The sequence below is a fragment of the Tupaia chinensis genome, unplaced genomic scaffold (assembly GCF_000334495.1).
Source record: "Tupaia chinensis unplaced genomic scaffold, TupChi_1.0 Scaffold000115_1, whole genome shotgun sequence".
NCBI lineage: Eukaryota > Metazoa > Chordata > Mammalia > Scandentia > Tupaiidae > Tupaia > Tupaia belangeri.
Window position 1 is genome coordinate 1,500,189 of NW_006159579.1, and position 23,955 is coordinate 1,524,143.

General features: G+C 39.8%; 1 protein-coding gene across 2 annotated transcripts in view; it reads left to right on the forward strand.

Moving 5' to 3' along the window:
- The window catches only part of ASIP (agouti signaling protein), a 206,873-nt gene that overhangs the window by 139,225 nt on the left and 43,693 nt on the right, over positions 1-23,955 (forward strand). The gene's annotated exons all lie outside the window — the stretch shown is intronic.

The following is a 23,955-nucleotide window of genomic DNA, read 5'->3' on the forward strand; positions in this document are numbered from 1 at the left end:
TCCCTATAGATTTTCTTTTTATAAGTGGAAATGGATTCTTCCTCTTATTTCTCAGATCCAGCTCCAACTCTTAAAAACCCCAGATTATAGAGGCCTAAGGTAAGCCCTCCAAACTCTATTCATTTGTTTCCAGGTTAAAATCTGGTAGGATCTCCATGGTGTCTCTGGACTTTAGAATAGCAAGGAGGAATTGGGTAGAACTGAAATGAGGGGAAGTTAGAGCAGGATTGGAGTCTTCTGAGAGAGAAAGAGAGAAAAGAACAACTACCAAATAGCACAGGAAAGTTGGCATTGCAACCCTGACTCTGGCCCTGACTTGTATACAGTCTGACTCTAGAATCACTGAACTCTATTTCTTTTTTTTTTTTTAAGACTTATTTTATTTAACTTTATTAATTAATTAATTAATTAATTTTAATTTGACCAGAGAGGGACAAAGCATGAACGAGAGAGAGTGATAGAGAGAGTGAGAAAGTGAGTTGCCAAATCCAGGACTCGAACTACAGTTGGCTATGTGGAGTTCAGCACCCTTAACCACCATACCACCTGCTGGCCCCTCACTGAAATCTATTTCTATTTCTTCACTGAAATGTTTCCTTGACCCATCTTAGAGAATGGAAAATGGGTTCTTTGAAATCAGAAACAGAGTCTATTTCCTGTTTTCCTAAGGACTAGCTCAGGACTGCCAACCTACAAAGTACTCAACAACTATGTTTCCTTCTATTTGGTCTTAGGGGGCATTTGAGAGGCAGTATAAAACAGGTAATTTATCTGTCCTGTGCCTCTGTTTTCTCAACTATGAGATGAGGATGATACTTACTTCATAAGGTATTGGGAGAGTTAAGTAAGATAAGCTATATAAAGTGTTTAAAAGCATAGTGATTCGCATGGAATAAAAAATCATTCTTTGGTAGCTATTATTCCTACCAGGCTTGGTCACATCCAGATCATTCTAGAGGGTAAAAGAACTAGTAATTGGAACCAGCAGTTTGCATGGTGGTTAAAGGCACTGGATTCCCACATGGTTTGAGTCCTGGACCTGGCAACTTGCTTTCTCGCTTTCCCTTTTTCTCTCTCTGGTCAAATTAAAAAATAATAATAACAAATAGAATTAAATAAATAAATTTTGTTTTAAAAAAAGAAGAACTAGTAATTAAGGATGAGGAGATAATAACCTGAGTCTTAGGCTGTTATTTATAGCCATTTAAACTATGATTACTTCATTTCCCCTTTACAAGGAGCAATGTAAAGAAGGAAGTGTTTATAAAGTAGTAAAGGATTAAGCTACTTCCTCTATAAGCTTTAGGAGGGTAGAATTTTTATCTGATTTATTTACTATTGTGTTACAGTGCCCATGATGCGTAGTGCAAATAGATGTTCAACAAATATTTGAAAGTGTTGATATAGAATGAATTAATATGCTGGAATTCATTGAGAACCTAAATGTTTGCTTTATGTGATTTCAGACCTTTAGGGAAGCTAACTGAGTCCTAAAATTGCTTAATTTTATTGCCTTCCCTAGTGTCAGAATTATTCTTACTCACAAAGGAATTGTGAGACCTTCAGGTCTCTCTCAGTTCTTAAATTCCATGACTCTCAGATCATATTTTCATTCGCCTTTTACTGAACATTAATTGAGCATCTCTGGGACCAGGCCCCACAGTAGGACATGAAACACAGCCTTAAACCAAACATTTAAATGCCTTCTTTCATGGAACTTACACTCTAGAAGGGAAATGCAAACATTAGCTAAATTACACAAATAACTCAAGACCTAGCCCTTGGGTTAAGCCTTCACATCATCAAAGGCTATGGAGATACTACAAACTCAGTCATATTATTAAGCACAAAGGAAGAAAAATAGGAAGAAAGGGAAGGCCTAAGGCAGTGCTGGGATTTCTCCATTGTTCATTATAATCTTATGAGTGTAAAGAGAGAGGTTGGAATCTATTTCCTCAGGCTGTTTTAGTTCTCCTATGAGCTTTAGAGCTATAACTCTGGTGAGTAAAGAATGTCTTAAACCCAACTGCAGTGAGGTCTACTGCTAAGGAGTTGTGCTCTGTGGTCTGGAACCACAAGGAAAGCTGAGGTTCAATTCCTGGTCTAACCAAAAAGCTAGGTACAGTAGCATGCACCTATAATCCTAGAAATTTGGAAGGCTGTGGCAGGTGGACCATGGCACTAGGTAGGCCTAGGCAATATGGCAACATCTTGTCTTAAAAAAGTACTGGCTATGGTGGTACATGCCTATAGTCTCTGTTGGGAGGCTGAGACAGAAGGATTGCATTGGTGAGAACTTGCATTTAAAAAGGAAAAAAGGAAAAAAAAAAAGAATGCTTTTATAGCATGACTCCTAAATATAAGCTCTTTCCTTAACCTGGTACTCAACTAAAGTAATAACAGTCTGTTCTGACATTGGAGGAAAATCAGCAAAATTTATTAAGACAATAAATAGATCTCTGACAGAGCATCTTATTAATGTATTTCAAGGCCAATATGACTATATTCAATTCTCATCATACAAATGAAAAGTCATATACACCAACTTTAGGGATCTGCAGTTAGCGTAATGGCTATGTCGCTGGACTCCCACATAGTCGACTGCGGACCTGGTAGCTTAAACTCACGCCAGGCGCGTGTGCATGCGTGCCCAAGATCCCAAGAGGAGAATGGAGGAGAAGGGATTGCGGCATGGCCATCCTCCCTGGGGGGTGATTTCTCACTTTCTGTCTCTCTGTCTCTCTCTTGTCTGTCTGGCGAGCGCACGCACCCTACAGCAAAACCCTCTCCAAAAAAAGAAAAGTCATATACACCAACTTTAGAATATAACCTCAGGTTAAGATAGGTCTTTACTATATTCATTTAAGCTGTTATCACATATTAGTCTGGTATTAGTCTGCTGTGTGTATATGTGTGTGTTCTGTGGCTAAAGATGGGACAGTAGCTGGTTTATTTTTCAACAAAAAAGAACAACTTTAGGGGCCAGCAGGTAGCATGGTGGTTAAGGTGGCTGGATCCCACATGGCCAACTCCACAGTCAGAGTCCTAGACCTGACCTGGAAGCTTGAAAAACACCCTAGGCGTGTTTTTCAAAACACCAAAATCTTGAGAGGAGAATGGAGACGAGATTGCAGTGTGGCCACCCGCCCCCCACACAACCCAAGGTGATTTCTCACTTTCCCTCTTTGTCTGTCTCTGTCTCTCTCTAGTAAACACACAAGCCCTATAGCAAACATCTAAAAAAGAAAGAAAAAGAACAACTGCAATTAATTTGTGAATTATTTTTATGTCTAAATTTGTATACTCATTATTAATCATTTAAATGAGTTCTTCTGCCTTGATTATAATTTTTAGTAAATGAATTTTAGGTTTAATACTATATCATATTTTACTTTGTCTTTTTTCCATTCAACTAATTGAGCACCTATTAATACCAGACATAGTACTAAGACTGCCTCACATATTATTTCATTTAATTAAAATAACCACAGAAGTTTTTCTGAAAATACACTTTCTTCATTGAAGATTGATGAAGAGCCCAGATCATGGGAACCAGCAGTTAACGTAATGGCTATGTCGCCACGTAGTCAACCACGTAGACTCCCACGTAGTCAACCACGGTTCGTGTCCCGGACCCGGTGGCTTAAAACTCACGCCGGGCGTGTGTGCGTGCGTGCCCAAGATCCTGAGAGGAGAATAGAGGAGAAGGGATTGCGGTGTGACCATCCCCACTGGGGGGTGATTTCTGTCTCTATGTCTCTCTCTCTGTCTGTCTAGCGAGCGCACGCACCCTATAGAGAAAACCTCTCAAAAGAAAAAAGAAAAAAAAAAAAAGAGCCCAGATCGTGGGTGTGACAAGGTCGATCCCTATCAAGGACCTATCTTTGATAGGGATCGACCTTGTCACACCATAATATCCTTTCTCAGCCCTCCAGCTCCTCAGGATCTTGGGTACTCACACAACTGGTGTGTTGTCAGGTCAACCTTGGAAACCAACCTGGAGTTAGCCTGTGGCTTCCAGCACCACATTCTAGTATTCGAGGGACTTTGTCATCTAGGTTGGGCCTATTGGAAGGACTATTAAACCTTACATGAGGTGCTTTTTTCAACTTCACCTATTTCTGAAATTCTGCCTTGGTGTAGATCTGAAGTGGGACCCAGGAAACTGCATATTCAACAAGCACCTCCAACCCTTATCACAACGCCTCACAATTCTGATGCAAATGTGGAAAGCTCAAAGAGAAGAACTAATACTTTATTAAATACAGTCAGTGTCACTTAATGATGGTTAAATGTTCTGAAAAATGTGTTGTTAAGTGATTTGTGCAAACATCATAGAGTGTACTTGTACAAACCTAGGTACTTACTACACACATAGGCTATATGGTATAGCCTATTAAAATCTCAAGGGTCCACCATCATACATGTGATCAAAAATGTTGTTATGTAGCTCATGACTACATTTAAAAGAATAAGTTCTAGTTCAAGGGTACTAGTATTTTATTTTGCCATTTCATGAAGTTTAGCAAATATCAAATCCATGAAAGCTGATAAAACCTTAGAAATAGCAAGTTTCAAAGCAGTATAATTTCATGCGTTGACTTATTCTGACCTAATTACAGATCCTATCCAGGTTTACTCTGGATCCTACTAGATTATAAACTTTATTGTGCTTTGGTTTTTGATCAGGCACATACATGCTCTTGCCAGAGAGAGACACAAAACACCTCCAATGGGATGTGGTCATGCTGCAGCCCCTTCTCCATTTCTTCTTCTTGTTGTAATTTTGGACACACATGCATACACACACACATATGCACGCATGCACATACACATGCACACACACATACATGGCGTGTTTTTCAAGCTGCTGGGCCGCAATTTGAACTACCTAGTTAACCAAGTGAAATCCGGCTCCCTTAACCACAGGACCAGTACCTGAACATTTTGAATATAGAAGATATGTTATCTTGGGCCTATCAGTGACATAGTAGTTAAGGTGGTTGAATCATGACTGATTGCACAGTTCAAGTCCCAGACCCAATGGCTTGCGAAATATACCAGGTTCATGCATGCCCAGAATCCTAAAGGGAGAGATGGAGAAGGGATTGCAGTGTGGCCATACTCCAGGGAGGGGATGCTTTCTCACTTTCTCTCTCATTTTCTCTCTGTTTCACCAGCAAGCACACGTGCCCTCTGGTAAACTGGGAAAAAAAGTTTTAACAAAAAAGAAAAGGAAAAAAAGTGTATTTATTTATTTATTCCATGAGAAACAGAGACAGAAAAAGTGAGAGAGAGACACAGGCACCCCCAACACATTGCAATCCACTCCCAGCCTCAGCCAGCCCAGATCATGAGCATGTAAGCACTTACCCAGCATATACAGAGGCCTAGGATATGAATGTAGGACTATCCCATGTGGATCCAGTTGCATTGCTGCTGTAGCACTGTCTGGCCCCTGATCTGAACATTTTTGAAATTGAGTGAAGGGAATATAGGAATTTCATATTCTATTTTTTCAATGTTTATATATATATTCTTAATTCTCCATTATAAAAATTTCAAGACTTTAATGTAAAGTCAAAACTATAAACCTTTTAGAAAACATCATAGGAAAATACCTTTATGATCTTGGGGTAGGAAAAGATTTATTAAACATATTAAAAGAAAATATTAACAAAATCAACTGCATTAAAATTAACAATTTTCATTCTTTCAAAGACACCATGAAAAGAGTAAAAGGCAGGGGCCCCAGGTGGTGTGATAGTTGGGGCACTGAATTCCCACGTGGCCAACCATGAGTCAAGTCCTGGACCTAGTGGTTTGAGAATCATATCAGTCATATGTGTGTGCATGCCCAAAATTTCAGGAGGAGAATAGAGAAGAGATTGTGGTGTGGTGGTATACCCTAGGAGGCGATTTCTCACTTTCCCACTCTCTATCTCTCTCCAGCGAGTACATGTGCCTCATACTAAAAAAAAGAAGAAAAGAAAGATATTTTTGGATAGAGAGCTTTGGGGCCTCTCCAGCACAGAAGGGATCTAGGCTCTAGCCCTGTAAGTGCGGTTCAGGCTTTCCCTTCAAACCCACTTTTCTCTAACTCAGCAGAGATGAGTATGATTCTCAGAGGCAGTCCTAACCTCCAGAGAGACTGTTTTAATCGGTACAAAGATATGGCACAGAAATAGTGCCATTGGGGCCGGCAGGTGGCGTGATGCTTAAGGTGGCTGGACTCCCACATGGTGACCGCAATTCAAGTCTCAGACCTGGTAGCTTGCTTTCTCACTTTCCTTCTCTCTCTCTCTGGTCAACTTCAAAAAAAAAAATTAATTAATTAATTAATTAAAATTTAAAAATAAAATAATGACAAGGAATAAAATTTTTTTAAAAAAAGAAATAGTGCTGTCACCAGCACAGGCAGGCCACACAACCCCCTAACTAGTTCACCTCACTCAGGGAAATACATCCCAAATGAGGCAGCCCAATAGCCTGTTCAGAGTCTCTCATGGAAATACTATTCACTAGGGTCAACACTTTAGAGTTTCTGGAGATAGTTCACAAGCATCCCCTCCATCGGGTTTTCATAACCCTGTGACAAAACCCTTCACCTTGGAGAATTTCTCAAACCCAATACTTAAAATTCATCTGGTCACCTGCATGTCATATAGCTCGTCTAGAAAAACCAGCTAATGACTTTTTTTTTTTGGAAAGGTTTTTGCTATAGGTCACGTGCGCTCGCCACAAAGACAGACAGAGACAGACAGAAAGTGAGAAATCAGCGCCTGGGGGGATGGCCACACCACAATCCCTTCTCCTCCATTCTCCTCTCAGAATCTTGGGCATGCACTCACACGCACCTGGCATGAGTTTAAGTCACTGGGTTCAAGAATCGAACCGTGGTCGGCTATATGGAAATTCAGGGACATAGTCATTACACTAACAGCTGGTCTCAACTTCTTGAGAGGTAAGTCATTCACCTCTGCCCAGTGTGGGGAAATCATGAGGGTCTTCAAAGGTAGCCAAGAACAATAAATAAAACAGTGAACTACATTAGAAGATTTGCATTAGATCTCATCAGACTTTTGAAAAAGGAAAGAAAATTAATATTAATTAATCACATATTATGGGCTTGGCACTATGCTTGGAGCTAATTATGGATGCTTAATAAGAATTTGTTTTATAAATGAATTTCTCACAATAACACTGTAAGAGATCCTATTTTCAGTGAGAAATTTAGAGAGGATTAGTAACTTCTCCAAAATTCCCAACTAATAAACCACAAAGCTGGAGTTCAAACCAAGGTTTATCTGACATTTACTCTAAACTTTTGATTTTTTTAAAGAATTATTTAATCTTATTTATTATTATTAGTTAGAGATTTTTGCTATAGGACGCATGCACTCGCTGGAGAGGCAAAGAGACAGAAAATGTGAAATCACTCCCCAGGGGGGATGGCCACACCACAATCCCTTCTCCTCCATTCTCCTCTCGGGATCTTGGGCACGCACGTACCTGCGCCCAATGTGAGGTTTTTGTTGTTGTTTTCATTTTATTTTATTTTAATTCATTTTATACATATAATACACTTCACGACAGTCCAATTCAGGATACTATATATGTTATCATCAACAGATAATAATCCATTTCTGGGGAACCAGCAGTTAGCGTAATGGCTATGTCTCTGGACTCCCACGTAGTCGACCGTGGTTCACGTCCCGGACCTGGTGGCTTAAAATGCACGCCGGGTGCGTGTGCGTGCGTGCCCAAGATCCCGAGAGGAGAATGGAGGAGGAGGGATTGTGGTGTGGCCATGCCCCCTGGGGGGTGATTTCTTGCTTTCTGTCTCTATGTCTCTCTCTGTCTGTCTGGCGAGCGCACGCGCCCTATAGTGAAAACCTCTCAAAAAAAAAAATCCATTTCTTTGTCCCATAAATGTCTTGCCTCCCTATTTTTCTCCTTAATTTATTTCCTCATACTCTCTCCCTTCTCCCAGTCTCTTCCCACACTATCTTCAGTATCCCTAACCATTTTACATGCTTCTATATCCTTTAGTCTTTCAGTTTCTACCATATAGTGCAGAAAGTCGGTATATGTTAAGCGGAGACATGCAGTGTCTCTCCTTTATATCCTGGCTTGCTTCACTCAGCAGAAAATTCTCCATATTTATCCAGTTTCTATCAAATGCCATGATCTTCTTGGTTTTTATGGTTGAATAGTATTCCATAGAGTACATGGACATTCGGGTTGGTTCCATGTCCTAGCAACTGCAAATGCTGCTGCAATAAACGTAGATGTGCAAGCACTTTTTTGACTGAGCATTCTATCCTTTAGGTAGATACCCAGGAGTGGAATTGCTGGATCATATGGTATTTCTATTTGTGGATCTTTGAGGAACCTCCATCCTGTTCTCCACAGTGGCTGAACCAATTTACATTCCCACCAACAGTATAGAAGAGTTTCTCTTTCACCACTACAGCCTCACCAGCACTTACCTTGTTTGTTTGTTTGTTTGTTTGTTTGTTTTTGATCTTCACCTTTCTGACTGGGGTCAGGTGATTCGTCATGGTTTTGATCTGCTTCTCCCTTACGATAAGGGATGTTGAGCATTCTTTCATATTCTTTCTGGCTGTTTATGTCTTCATTAGAAAGTTGTTCGTTCAGTTCATTTTCCCATCTTTTAATTGGGTTGATCATTTTTTTCTTCTTCAGGTAGGCCACTTGAGTTCCCATTGTATTCTGGTGATCAGTGCCTTATTTGAAACATAGTTTACAAAAATATTCTCCCATTCCAAGGGTTGTTGATTCACACTAACTACTGTCTTTTGCTGTGCAGAAACTTTTTAATCTGATGTAATCCCACTTGTCTATTTCGGGATTATTTCTAGCAAGTAGTTCTGTTGCAGACTCTCTCTCCTTTTAGATCTAGTAGTCTTTCCTTTACGTATTTGGGTGCTCCTGAGTTAGGTGCATAGATATTTATTAGTGTTTTACTTCTTGATGTTTTAGCCCTTTTACTACTATATAATGCCCTTTATCTTACAGTTTTGTCTTAAAGTCTATTTTGTCTGGCATGAGGTTTAAGCCACTGGGTCTGGGACTCGAACTGCAGTCGACTACATGGGAGTCCAACTGTTCCCAATAGTTTGTTTTTAACTTGCTATAGGGCACATGTGCTCAATAGAAAGTGAGAGAGAAAGTAAGACAGCAAGCCACCAGGTCCAGGACTCGAAACACAGTTGGCCATGTGGGGGTCTAGCACCTTAACTACCATACCAACTGCTGGCCCCAGCTCTTCACTTTTAAAATATCTCTGTCATTGAAGAGTTGAAATATAGAGAATAAGAATAAAATGTTTCCTCTTGAGAAGAAAGCAGTATTTTTAGTCAGAATCAACAATCCTAATATAGTATTTTCAAGTGATCTTAGACATTTATTCCTTTGATGGAGAAAAGTTTCTCAATATACATACAATATAAACATTTATTTATTGGCAAGTATATGTTTTATAATTATATACTTTTGTTGGTGATTATTGTATATTAGTATATGTATTGTAAATATTAATGTTCTTAGAATAAATAAGTAACTTCAAAATAAATTAACTAAAGATACCATTTATTTTGTTCTCTTCACAGTTTATTGTGAGAAATCATCATTATGTATTGTGTTAGTTCAAGGAAATATTAATTCTCAGTCCCTGATAAGAAAATCAAATGCACCATGGAAGCATAAGCAGACTATTATCTGTGAGCAGTCAAGGATTTAATGTAGTTGTGATATTATAAAAACAACCAAAATTTACCTTGACCATTCAAATATAAATGGAACAGTAATAAGGGAATTTAGTTATTTATTTCTCTCTGGGTCTTCAGCTAAAATAAATACACAAACTAAATAAATCAGTCAATATATCCAGGAGGTGTATAAGAGATGGGAATGAGTCTGAGCCCATTAGGTCATAACATTTTAGAGCTGAATCAGACCTATAGGAAATGTCCCCTGAGGAAAACTCACACCTGTGTGCAAGATTATATTCAAGGATTGCCATCATCTAACTACTTCCTCTCTAAGAACTGCAGTTCTTATCAAACAATTCTATACTGCAGTTAAGATAAATGAACTAAATCTTTAGATTTTATTATTTAGCTGGATCTCAAATAATGGTAGCAAACACAGGGCTTACTGTGTGCAGGCATTATTCTATTGGGTCATCTGAAAAATCATGATGAGTTTTTTTATGCAAAAATGCATCATGACTTTTCTAACGACTCAATATTAAGGAGACTTCAAAAAGTTCATGAAAAACTGAATCAAAGTTGAGTTTATTTTGGGGCAAAAAATTTAAATCCATGTATAGTTTTTTAATAATATTGGTTTTCCTTGGACTTGTCAAACAACCCTCTTATATTCTATTACACGAGTTAACTCATTTAATTCTTGCAGAAGTCCTATGAGATTAGTACTGTTACTATCTCTATTTTAAATATGGGAAACTTGGGCTCAGAAAGATTGAGTAATTTACCCAAGAGTATACAGTTACCAGGGCCAGCAGGTGGCATGGTGGTTATAGGTGCTGGACTCCCACATGGAAGACTGTGGTTTGAGTCCTGGACCTGGCAGCTTGCTCTCTCACTTTCCCTGTCTCTATCTTTCTCTGGTTAAATTTTTTTAAAAAATGAATAAAGTTGAATAAAATAATTCTTTTTAAAAAGTATACAGCTGGTAATGGTAGAGATAGACTTAAACCAAGGTTGTCTGCCCAAGGAGCCAAAAATTAAGATGCAAAAGGATCCATACAATATCAAACTATTCATGTAAAATTTTAAAACTCTCTGAGGCCAGTAGATGGCATGATGGTTGGACACTAGACTCCTACATAGCCAATTACGATTAGAGTTCCAGACCTGGTGGCTTGAGAATCATACTGGGTGTGTGTGCCTGTGCACCCAAAAGAGGTGAATGGAGAGGAGAATGGAGGAAAAGGGATTGCAGTATGGCCATCCTCCTGGGCATTCATTTCTCACTTTCTGATTCTCACCATCGAGCATGCAAGCCCAATAGCAAAAACCTAAAAAAAAATAGTAAACCCCCAAAACATTCTGTGCATTTATTTTAAAATAATGTATTTATAGGGGGTGGCAGGTGGCATGGTGGTTAAGGGTGCTGGACTCCCACATGGGCAACCACAGTTTGAGTCCTGGACTTGGCGGCTTTCTTTCTCTCTCTCTGTTCCTCTCTGGCCAAACTAAAATAAATAGATAACTAAAGAAAGAACACTAAATAAAATAATTCTTTAAAAATATAATAATGTATTTATAGGTATAAAGACATTATGGAAAGGGGGCTGGCAGATAGCATGGTGGTTAAGGGTCCTGGACCTCCCACATGACCAATCATGGTTAGAGTCCTGGACCTGGTGACTTGCTTTCTCACTTTTCCTCTCACTCTGTTCCTCTCTAGTCAAATTAAAAATAAATAAATAAAAGTTAAACAAAATAATTCTTTAAAAATTTAAAAAAAAAACATTAGGGAGGGTACTCATTGACTGAGGGTAATGGATACCTCCAGGGAAAGAATAAATAAATGGGGAATTGTATTTATAGCATTCTATTTTGTTTTGAAAAACTGGAAACTAATATGTGTATATATCCAAAAGTGCAATCACTGAATCCTATAGTAATTCTATTTTTAAGTTTTTGAAGACTTGACATCCTGTTTTTCCAACAACTGTGGCCATGTTACATTCACACCAACAGTGTACAAGTTTCCAATTTCTCTCTCTCTCTCTCTCTTTCTTTCTCTCTCTCTAATGTATTTGCTACAGGGTGTGTGTGCTTGCCAGAGAGAGAAAAAGTGAGGAAGCAGCTCCTAGGGGGATGACTATGCTGCAATCCCTTTGCCTCCATTCTTCTCTTGGGATTTAGAGCACACATACATACACAAAGCACCCAGCATTCTTTATAAGCCACTAGGTCTCAACTCAAACCATACAGTCACTTATGTAGGATCTAGCTGCTTTAATCACCACACTGTTGGCTGGCCCCTTATTTCTCTATATCAACACTAATACTTGTTATTTTCTGTGATTATTTTTAATTTGCCAGCTGGCAGTGCATTCGCCAGAGAGAGATGGAGAGGAAGAGAGCACCCAATAATGGGGTATGGTAATGCCACAGACCCTTCTCAATTTCTCCATTCTATTAGGATTTTTCAGACACACACACACACACACACACACACACACACACACACAGAGTGTGCTTTTCAAGCCACCAGGTTCAAGAATGACACAGTACAGTCAGCCATGTAGGATCTGTCTCCCTGAACCACCAGGCTAGGGGGTCAGCCCTGTTTTTGTTTTGGTTTTGATTTTGTTTATGGTAGCCATCTTAAAAGGTAGAAGATAGTATTTCACTGTAGTTTTGATTTGTATTTTGCTAATGGTTAGTGATGTTGAATGTCTTTTCATGTGCTTGTTGGTCATTTGTATATCTTCTTTGGGGAAAGTTCTATTCAAGTCCTTTGCCCATTTTTTTTTCCTTTTTTTAAAAGAAGGGTTTCTTTCTGTTTTTATTTGTTTTGTTTTTTGTTTTTTTGTTTGTTTATTTGTTTTTGCTATAGGGCACATGCACTCTCTGGAGAGACAGAGAGACAGAAAGCAAGAAATCATCCCCCAGGAGGATAGCCATGTCACAATCCCTCCTCTCCATTCTCCTCTCAGGATTTTGAGCACACGCACCTGGCATGAGTTTCAAACCTCTGGGTCTGGGATGCGAACCGTGGTCAGCCATGTGGGAGTCCAGTAACATAACCATTACACCATTTACTGGTCCCTGTTTGCCCATTTTTAATCAGGTTGTTTGGGTTTTGTTGTTCAGTTTTAGGTCTCTCTGTAGATTCTGGATATTAATCCTTATCAATGATTTGCAAATAGTTCTGGATTGTCTTTTAACTATTTGATAGCATCTCTATTTTTATTTAAGTTTTGCTACAGGGAGTATGTCCTTGCTTGTTCACATTTCTGGAGTATTTCACAATTCTCAAGGTGTCTATAGAAAGAGAGCAGGAAAGTGAGAAATCATCCTTCAGGAGGGAAGACCCACCATTCTCCTCTCAGGATTATGGACACACATGCACACACACCTGGCTCAAACCATGGGGTCTGGGACTCTAATCGTGCAGTCAGCCATGTGAGATCCAGCCACCTCAACCTTTGCACCACCTGGTGACCTGGTATCACCTTTTTGTGTACAAAATTTTTAGATTTTGTGACATCTGCTTTTTACATTTTATCTTTTGTTACCTCTGCCTTTGGTGTCAAATCCAAGCAATCATTGCCACATTCAATAGCATGAAACTTTTTTTTTTTTTGAGAGGTTTTCGCTATAGGGCGTGTGCGCTCGCCAGACAGACAGAGAGAGACAGAGAAACAGAAAGCGAGAAATCACCCCCCACGGGGGATGGTCACGCTGCAATCCCTTCTCCTCCATTCTCCTCCGGGGATCTTGGGCATGCACGCAGGGGATCTTGGGCATGCACGCACACGCGCCGGCTGGAGGTCTAAGCCACCGGGTCTGGGACGCGAACCGCAGTCGACTATGTGAGAATCCAGCGACATAGCCATTACGCTAATTGCTGGTTCCCAATAGCATGAAACTTCTGCCCTATGTTTTCTTCTAAATGTTTTATGTTTTCTTTATTACATTTAGGTCCACCTGGTTGGTCCCTTTGTCCTAAGTTTTTGAATTTTCGGTTTTGTACCTTCTAGCTCCAGTATTTCTTTTCAGGTTTTCTTTCTCTTTGTCCATATATTGTTTTATTTTATCCATACCTTCCTTTAGTTCTTTGAGTATCTTTAAGACAATGGTTTTTAAAGTCTTTGTCAGGGGTCTAGCAGGCAGTGTGATGGTTAAGGTGCTAGAATCCCACATGACCAACTGTGGTTCAAGTCCCAGACCTAGGGGCTTGCTTTCTCACTCTCCCTCTCTCTATTCAGACTGAAATTATTCTATTGGGTCATGTGAAAAGTCATGATATATTTTTCTATACAAAAATGCATCATGATTTTTCTGATGACTCAATTTTAAGGAGACTTCAAAAAGTTCATGGAAAACTAAATTGTAAAAAAGTAATTACAAAAGTAATTCCTTAAAAGCAGAGGGGGGGGACCAGCAGTTAGCGTAATGACTATGTCGCTGGACTTCATTGTAGTCGATCGCAGTTCAAGTTCCGGACCCGGCAGCTTAAACTCAGGCTGGGCGCGTGTGCATGCGTGCCCTAGAGCCTGAGAGGAGAATGGAGAAGGGATTGCTGCGTGGCCATCCCCCCTGGGGGGTGATTTCTCACTTTCTGTCTCTGTCTCTCTCTGTCTTTCTGGCTGGCAAGTTCACGTGCTCTATAGCAAAAACCTCTCCAAAGAAAAAGTCTTTTTCAGGATCAGCAGATGACACAGCCATTATATCGCTGAACTCCCACATGATTGACTGTAGTTTGAGTCCCAGACCTGGTGGCTTCAAAATCATGCCAGGCACATGTACATGCATAGCCAAGATCCTGGGAGGTGAATGGAGAAGGAATTGTGATGTGGTCATCAGCACTGGGGCGTGATTTTCCACTTTCCCTTCCACTATGTCTGTCTCTCTCTCTGGTGAGCGCATGCACCCTAAGGCAAAAACTTCTTTTAAAAAAAAAGTCTTTGTCTAGATCTTTCATCATGTATTTTTGGGGGATAGTTTCTATTGATTTCTTTCATTGGATCATATGCTTCTATCTCTTTTTATGCCTTAGAAATTCATGATTATTTGTCACTGTTCTGATATTTCAATCTAATAATGTGGTAAGTCTATAAATCAGATTATCATGCTTTCCTAGGGTTTGCTATATTTTGTTACTGTTTCCTCAGGTCTTTTCTGAGCCTGTACCTTTCCATAAGCATGTGTAGTAAGTTTCTATTCCCCATATACATAGTTGTTTTTTTTTTTGTTTTTTGAGAGAGTTTTGCTATAGGGCACGTGTACACACCAGAAAGACAGAGAGAGACAGAAAGCGAGAAAATGCTTGTTGCAGGGCCCTGCATGATTCCAGCGATAGCCATGCTGCAATCCCTTCTCTTCCTTTCTCCTCTCAGGATTTTGGGCATGCACGCACATGCTCCCAGTGTGAATTTTAAATTGCCAGGTCCAGAACTCGAACTGCAGTTGACTATGTGGGTGTCCAGCAACTTAACCATTACGCCATCTGCTGGCCCCTATACAGTTATTTTTGACTATCCTAGTCTGTAACATCTAGCTCCCAAAGGAGAAGAGAAAAAAATGACTTGATAGGGCACCAGCACTTTAAATTCTAAGGAAGTCTCTTTAGCTGGAAAAGCAGGGATTTGCAGTAGTGACAGCAGCTTCTTCATGTACATCTCTGTGATCATAAGCAGCAAACAGCAATCAGAACACAGATCCTCAATATATGGAGGATAAAGTCCTTTTTGTCCAGCCTGGCTCTACTAAGCTTCATGTAGGCTGCTCCAGAAGCACATGCACAACTGCCTGCTATGTGCCTGGGGTACAACATGGGTAGCTGCTACTATGCTAAGAGCTGAAATTGACCAAAATTAATCACATTTTACTGCCTGAGTATTCACCTGGAAGTTGCAAGTATTCCATAGACTCCAAAGTTCCAAAGTAGCTTCATCAGATAGATTCTGACAGTGCAGTTTTTGTCTATGTAGGAAGATAGATTCCTGGTGCTCCCAGAGAGAGAAGCATCATCCAAGAATCTTTTCCTGGATAATTATTTTTTAGTACATAATAGTAATTCTTTATTGTTAACTTATGTTACATTATCCCATACTTGAGAAGGGTTATACTTCAGGGTTATGAACCCAAATCAGCACCCAAACCAAATCTTGCTCTAAGATTTTGATGTCTTTTCTGCTTTCTTTGCCTCTTTTTTCTTCTTTCTCACTTAGCACCATCCCTGCCATCCCCTTTGCCATCATTGAACATCTATGAGATTCGGAGTGTTGGTCTCCTGCTCCCAACCCCTTATTGGAATTCTTCATATACCCAAAGGCTTATTCAGATCATTTAGTGAATTAAAATTTAGAAAATGTTCACATTATAGAGTATTTCACAATTTTCAGGTGTCTATATGAACTCATTTAATCTTTTTAGTCCAATGTGATGGATAAATGAGATAGTGTGATTCTGTTTACATGACTTGCCCAAGACCATAGAGAGAAAGTAAGAAAGCCATAACTGAAATCCAGGATTCTTGGTTCTTTATTAATTTCTCTTTCCAGTTACCTTTTGTTTCTACAAACCACAACAACAACAACAAAAAATCAGTCCCTAAAAATAAGAGTAAATCAGACCAGTCCTATGGCCTGGTGGTTAAGGGAACCAGATCTCATACGGCTGACCACAGAGTTAGAATTCCAGCCCCAGCAGCTTAAAAAACACACTAGGCACATGTATATGTGCTCCAAACCCCGACAAGATTGAGAAATGGAGACGAGATTGCAGTGTGACCATGCCCCATTGGGGATATTTTCTCTCTCTCCCTCTCCATCTCTCTTTGGTGAGTGCACATTCCCTCTGGCAAATCTTTTTTTATTTTTTTTGGAGAAGTTTTTGCTATGGGGTGTGTATGTTTGCCAGAAAGACAGAGAGTGACAGAGAGACAGAAAGTGAGAAATCACCCCCCAGGGGGGATGGCCACGCCGCAATCCCTTCTCCTCTATTCTCTTCTCGGGATCTTGGGCACACATGCACACGCGCCCGGCATGAGTTTAAGCTTCCAGGTCCGGGACTTGAACCACGGTCAACTACGTGGGAGTCCAGCGACATAGCCATTATGCTAACTGCTGGTCTCTGGCAAATCTTTTTTAAAAAATCAAAATAAAGATAAATCAGTGTAGAGCTATGCACCCTATACCCTACCTTTCACTTCCATCCCCACAGAAACAAAATGCTGCAGGGCCCTGTATGAAGCTACTTCCTTCTACAGAGCCTCTAAGCTTCACATTACCACCCAGGGAGCTATAAATGATGATGTTATAAATTCTAGTTGAGTCAAGTAAAAACAAAGTAAGGAGAGGACAAGAGCTGCAGCCTAAGAGCTTAGAGAGTCAGCAAAAGAGCAGTCACTTCAACTGGTGAAATCTGAACATTATGAGACCAAAATTGAAAGTCCCCAATGAGGTTTTACTAATTAGACGACTGAGCCTCAGCAATTGCCTGTCTAGGATTTAACTTCTCTACCTACTGCTCCTTAGCTTACCCAGAATTTATGAAAGAAGTTGAATTAAACCCTTCTATGGCACAATTTGTTTTTCCAGGGGTTAACTCACTAGACCTAAGTTCTAGTCTGACTCCTGGGATCCATTTGGAATTAAATGCTCATTAAATTCTACCCATGGAATATCCTTAGCACAACCACTTCCCTTCCAACCCCTTGTAACCTCCATGTCAACACCAATTCCAATTCCAAAGATGGGAGAAATAATAGGGAGACCAGATCTCAGGACTTGAGGCCACCAGGATGAACATGAAGGCATGATTTTTGCTTGGCTGAATGCAAAGAGATGAGATGGGGAAGCCAGCTGCTGGGAACTCCTGGGGTCTTTAAAAAAAAAAAAAAAAATCTCACAGCAACACACTTGCCTCTGCTACTCACGGACAGGAAAGACGCTCTGCTGCTGTGGCTTCCCTTAGAGAGGCTGATAAAGGCCATAGTCACTTGCACTGTAAGTAGGAGGAAGCATTTTTTTTTTCTGTTGCCTATGGAGATTTTCTTTCTCTAAGTTAAGTTTCAAATGACCTGGGTTGCTAGAGTATCCCCTCTGTAAAGTAAAGCCTATCCTTTTCCTTCTTTTATAAGTCCTGCTCTCCCAGTCTGCTTACTTGTTACCACTTTTCAGCTGATGAAACATTTTCTCTTCTCATTGTGGATCTAGAGAATCTTACTGCTTGCGAAATGTGGTGAAATTTGAAAAAAACTTTTTAGTATGATTGGTCATGTCTTTGAAATTACAAACAAATAAGCAGCAAACTTCTTCTGCTATAGAATGAAAAACAGTTTGTTGGCCTCTGCTCTTTCATATGGCCAAAGTATGTTGGCCTTTGCATATGAGTTTAGTTGGCAACTTGAGTCAGCTTTCAGAATGAATGAAGCTGTTGCTATTTTAGAATATTTAAAGAATTTGTTAGTCTTCCCTCATTTCTTGGAAAGTTAAACAGATTTGTTTGGTTCATGCTTTTGGGTCAGAGTAGTTAAGGGGAGTATAAAGGAAGTAACCAACTTTTGCTAACTTAGTGGTTTAATTCTCTTTATCCTACCTTTTCCATTTCCTAGCAGTGAAAAAAAAAAAATTAAGAAAGAAATACCAACCTTAACTCCAGAGTTACATTTTAGTGCTTCTTTAAATGTCTTCTGAGAGTTGTTTATAGTATCAGATTTATAATAACTCTTTACAAAGCAGAATTTAGGATTTAGAGATGAGTCTGTATGTGTGTAGCATTGGTTCATTGTATATTTATTAGAGATGAAACAGATTTGAAAATTCCATTTATTATAAACCCTCCTTTCTTCTCTAAGTGTTTGATTTTTCAGAACGGATGATCATTTTTTACTCATTTTAATGCCCATTAGATGAAAGCCTGGGTTGATGTTTTTATTTGTGAGTGAGTTTGCTCATCCTCAGTGACATTGGACATTTGTTCTGCTGTTTCCTTTAGAGAGACTTTGGAGGCTAAATGGTTGTCATGTTGGAGTGACTTTGGGTTTTCTTTGGTTATTTTAGGGACTTGGTAGGATCAACATATCTTGGATCACTCCAAAAGAAACACTTTCATAGGTGTTTTTAAAAAAATAATAATAAAAATAAAAAAATAAAAAACTTTCTTTCAAAACCTTTCTATTTTCTCTAAACAGAACTAATTTATAAATGTTCTTACTGGTTGCTTTTAAGGTTTGCTGTATTTCCTTGGTTCTGACTTTATCTTTTTCTGCAGAAAATTTCATCTCACATCAAAACCTCTTCCCTTCCTTCTGCAATAAAATTGTTGAGAACTATAGCAAACCTCCAGCTCGGCTTCAGCTATGCTTAGTGAGTGCAGAACACACACTAAGTAAAAGGCATTTAGAAAATCAAAAGCAAACGTGATTACTGGGACAAAGAAAAGGGAGAAAAGTGGTTTTTCAAAATTCAAAAACAAATAATACAGTACCCTCTGAGGTCTTTATTGAATGATGATAGATAAAGCATGTTTAAGGGAATGATGTTAGGAGATTTGAAGCAATAATTTATCAGCTCTTACAAGCATTGTACTTCTTGTGCACTATTGGAGTGAGTATCTGGGAAGCCTCACTCTGACCCCTGTTTCAGTAGAACATGGAGACAGCTTTCACATTGACAAGGAGCTACATAGATGATTCTTGTTCTTTTGCCTTTTGAGAAGGGTCACAGCCTCAAGCCTCCCCTTAAATTTTAACTAGAGTCTCTAAGACAAAGCCCGAGCCTCTCATATAATTATTTTATTATTTTTTATGACTGATTCTTTTTTTTATGCCAGAGGGCATGTGCACTTGAGAGAGAGGAAGACAAACAAAGTACCCCCCCCCCCAGCAGTGCTTGGTCACACCACAATTCTTTTTCCTCTAATCCTTCATCCCCTTAGGACCCTAGGCTTGTACGCATACACCCAGTGTGAAGCCAGGGCTTAAATTCTACTATAAGGTTCTTGATCTGAAAAGTGTCCTGTCTACGTAAGACCCAAACCACCCATTAGAATATTATTCAATTTGGCATCCGTTAGGCATAAGAATTAGACTAGTCAATTCAGTCAATAGTCAAATTGGTTTGATACAGTCCAAAAAATCAAGTCATTTCAGTGCTGTTAAAGAAAAAATTATTCTGGTCCAGAGAGTAGTACAGCAGTAACACAACTGGACCCACATGGGAAAGCTCTAGGTTCACATGCCAGGACCTGCCTGTACACTACACACCAGTCACATGTGCACATGTCCATGATCCAGATTGTCTGAGGCTAGCAGTAAATTATAGCATGAAGAAACTGTTGGGGTTGCCTATTTCTCTCTCTCACAGAAGAAATAAATAAATAAACTTCTTAAAATTAAAACAAAAATTATTCTGATATTTGTTTAAATGGTAAGGAAGGGGACCAGCAGGTGGTATGGTAGCTGAGGCACTAGATTTTCACATGGCCATTTGATCCTAGACCTGGTGGCTTGCTTTCTCACTTTCCCTCTCTCTCATTCTCTCTGTCTCTTTCTGGTAATTATACATGCCCAATAGCAAAATTTTAAAATAATGATAAATAAAATCGAATAAATAAGTCTTTAGAAAAATAAATAAGTAAATGGTAAGGAAGTTTTGTGTGTGTGTAGTTTTTGTTTGGTTTGGTTTTTGGTTTTTGTTTGTTTGCTTTTGCGTTAGGGCTCCTGTGCTCACTGAAGACAGAGACAGAGAAAGAAAGGGAAAGTGAGAAAGCACACCCTTGGGAGGTTAACCAGGTCATAGTTTCTTCTCTTCCATTCTCCCCTTAGGATTTTGGGTGAATATGTGCCCAGCATGTTTTTCAAGCCACCAGGTCTGGGACTCAAACCACAGCTGGCCATGGGGGATCCATTTGCTTCAACCTCCATACCAGCTGCTGGCCATAACGATTTTATTCAAGACTACTGCAATAAGGATATTGCAATAGAGCAGAGAGATTATGCTTTACTCTGATACAGCAAAGACAGCTGGGGGTTTATAGCCAAAGAGCAATGAGGTAGTCAGTGGATGGAAATGTTAAGAGGAGATATCAAGGATGGGGGTGGGTACTTGCTAAACTGAGCCAATGGAATTCTTACTAAAGGGAGAACAAGGGTATGTGTGTGCGGGGGAGGGGGGATCTAGGAACTTGATTAAATATCAAGGATGGGAGTATTATTACTAAACTGACAAGCAGAATTCTTACTAAAATTGGGCTATGCAGGCCAAAGATAGGACAGGGGGCCAAGGTTGAGGCCAATTGAGAAGAGGCTTCAGAGGAGCCTAGCTAAAGTATATTCAAGAAGAGAGTCTTGTCAGTATCCACATACTTTCTCCATTGTTCCTCTCCATTACTTTCCCATCCTGCTGCCCCAACCCTACCAGCTATCAGAGAGAGATCTTGACTTCTCTGCTAACTCCTTCCCTTATACTTCCCAGACTTCCTCCTTATTGAAAATATGAAGAATATCAGACTCTCAGGCTCCAGGTTCAACATCTCAGGTAGCAGATGTGTCTCTGACTCATTCCAGTCCCTGATTGGTAGGGTGGGTTTAGTCCTTGATGAAAGACTCTCCAGTATGACAAACTTGCTTTCCAGATGTCAAGAGCCATCCCTGACAGTCCCCCAGGGCAGCATTTTAAATCTCCACTCCTTGGAGTGAGTTGTCAGTCCAGGAAGAAGAGTTATGATTAAGCAAACATGTCACCCTCCCCTTAGCTGGCATATTTTTAGTCAATCTGACAGTCGACAGCTTTCACTGTTGGAGCACTGTATACACAGAATTGAAAGGGTTCTAAAACTAGGACTTGAGAAAAGGGGTAAATACTGTTTCTTTTTTCATTTTTACAGTAGCAAGTAGGACTGGGCCAGGCTGGCAAACCAAGGAATGTGTGTGTGGTTTTCTCCTTTTTCACATCAGGAAAAGATATCAACCTTCTTGTGCACTCTGGGGTTAGGCAGATCTGGGATTCACTTCTCTCTTTGTCACACAAAATCTCTGACTTTGTGCTCTGGGTTTCAGTTTTCTCAGCTTATTAAGAGGATTAAATTTATTTAATGTATCTGGAACAGAGCCTGGCATGTAGCAAATAATAAATGGAAGTTATGAGTCATGCCCGAACTTTTGTCACTAATTAAAAATTTGAGTTTCCGGGACCAGTAGTTGGCGTAATGGCTATGTCGCTGGACTCCTATGTAGTTGACTATGGTTCAAGTCCTAGACCCAGTAGCTTAAACTCACACAGGGCGCATGTGCGTGTGTAGGTGCGTGCCCAAGATCCCGAGAGGAGAATGGAGGAGAAGGGATTGCGACGTGGCCATCCCTCCCGGGGAGTGATTTCTTGCTTTCTGTCTCTCTGTCTCTCTCTGTCTTTCTGGCAAGCACATGCGTCCTATAGCAAAAACCTCTCCAAAAAAAAAAGAACAAAATTTGAGTTTTCTTAGAATGAAAGAGCAGTACAGCAGGAGTTCTAGTCTGGACTCTTACTCAAATGTCTGCTTGAAAAACCTCTTTCCTGTTCTGGGCCTCAGTTTCCAAATCTATAGCACCAAGGAGATGGATCAAATCAGTTTTTCTCATACCTGACTGTATACCACAATCACCTGGAAACTTATTAAAATATGCCTTATAAACTACGTCTTCTAAGCTCTCGTCCTAGAGATTCAAATTCAGTGGGCTTAGGGCAGGCTTTGGGGTTTATCTTTTATAAAAAAAACTCCCCTAAGAGAATGGATGAACAAATGTGACATATTCACAGTGGAATGCTAATTAGCAGTTAAAATATATAATAAAAAAGAGAACAAACTGGGTTTAGCCTCCTGGCACAGTCAGTAGCAAACTGAGCAGTAGTATTGGAAGCCATATGGCTGATCTCAGGTTTTGATCTCTGGGCTGGCATGTGCGCATGTGCATGTCCACATGTGTCAAAAACTTTGAAGAATTATAGGACTGAAGGAAGACAATCATGGCATGACCTGATCTTGTCAAGGTGCTTCTCTCTTTCTCTATCATGCATGCATGTGCTCTCTAACATGAATAAAAATAAACTTTTTAAAAAATGAACTATTCACACAAAAATAGATATAATCTCAGAAACATTATGTTAAGCCATAGAAGTCAGAAACGAAGGACTTCATTCAATGTGATTCCATTTATATGAAGTGTGAGAATTAGTTAAGTTGATCCAGTGGCAGGAGTCAAAATACAGGTATTACTTCTGAGGAGTAAAAGTGAAAATTGACTGGAAAGGGGCACAAGGGAACTTTTGGAATGAAAGAAAAGGTTCTATACCTTGATCTGAGTGGTGGTTACACAGGTGTATATATGTTAAAATCCATTAAGCTGGGGGGGCCCGCAGATGACATAGTGTTTACGTCACTGGACTCTCACAGGGCCAAATGTGTTTCAAGTCCTGGATCTGGTGACTTCAAAATCATGCTGGGCACATGCGTCCTTGCCCAAAATCCCAAGAGAAAAAGGGATTGCGGTGTAGCCATCCCCTCTGGGGGGTGATATTGAACTTTTCCTCTCACTGTCTTCATCTCTCTTCTCTCTCCCTGTCACCCTAAGGCAGAAGAATCCTCTTAAACAAAATCCATCAAGCTGTACATTTGTACATTTTACTATATATAAACTATGTCTTAACAAAGTACTACTAGCAGAAGGAGAAAAGCTTCCTTAATAACTAGTGCATAACATACTAATTTAAGTATCCTAAACGAGATGACCCCAATGGTTCTTCCAGTTCTAAAGTTCTATTATTCTTTTTGTTGTTAATTTGGCAATCCCTTCTCCTCCATTTCTCCCCTTAGGAGTTTTGGGTATACACACACATGCACCTGATGTATTTTTTACACCACTGAATCTGGGACTCAAACCACACACCTGGCCATGTGGAGTCCAGATGCCTTAACCACCATGCCACCAACCAGTCCTCTTTTATCTTTTGTGATCAAAGACAAAATCAAAGATATTAAGAAAAACATAGTACTATCTTAGCACTTAGATAAGAGATGCTGATAAAGGGACCAGCAGTTGGCATAATGGCTGTGTTGCTGGACTCCCATGTAGTCAACTGTGGTTTGAGACCCGGACCCGGTGGCTTAAACTCACACTGGGTGCATGTGTGTGCCTGCCCAAGATCCCAAGAAGAGTATGGAAGAGAAGGGATTGTGGCATGGC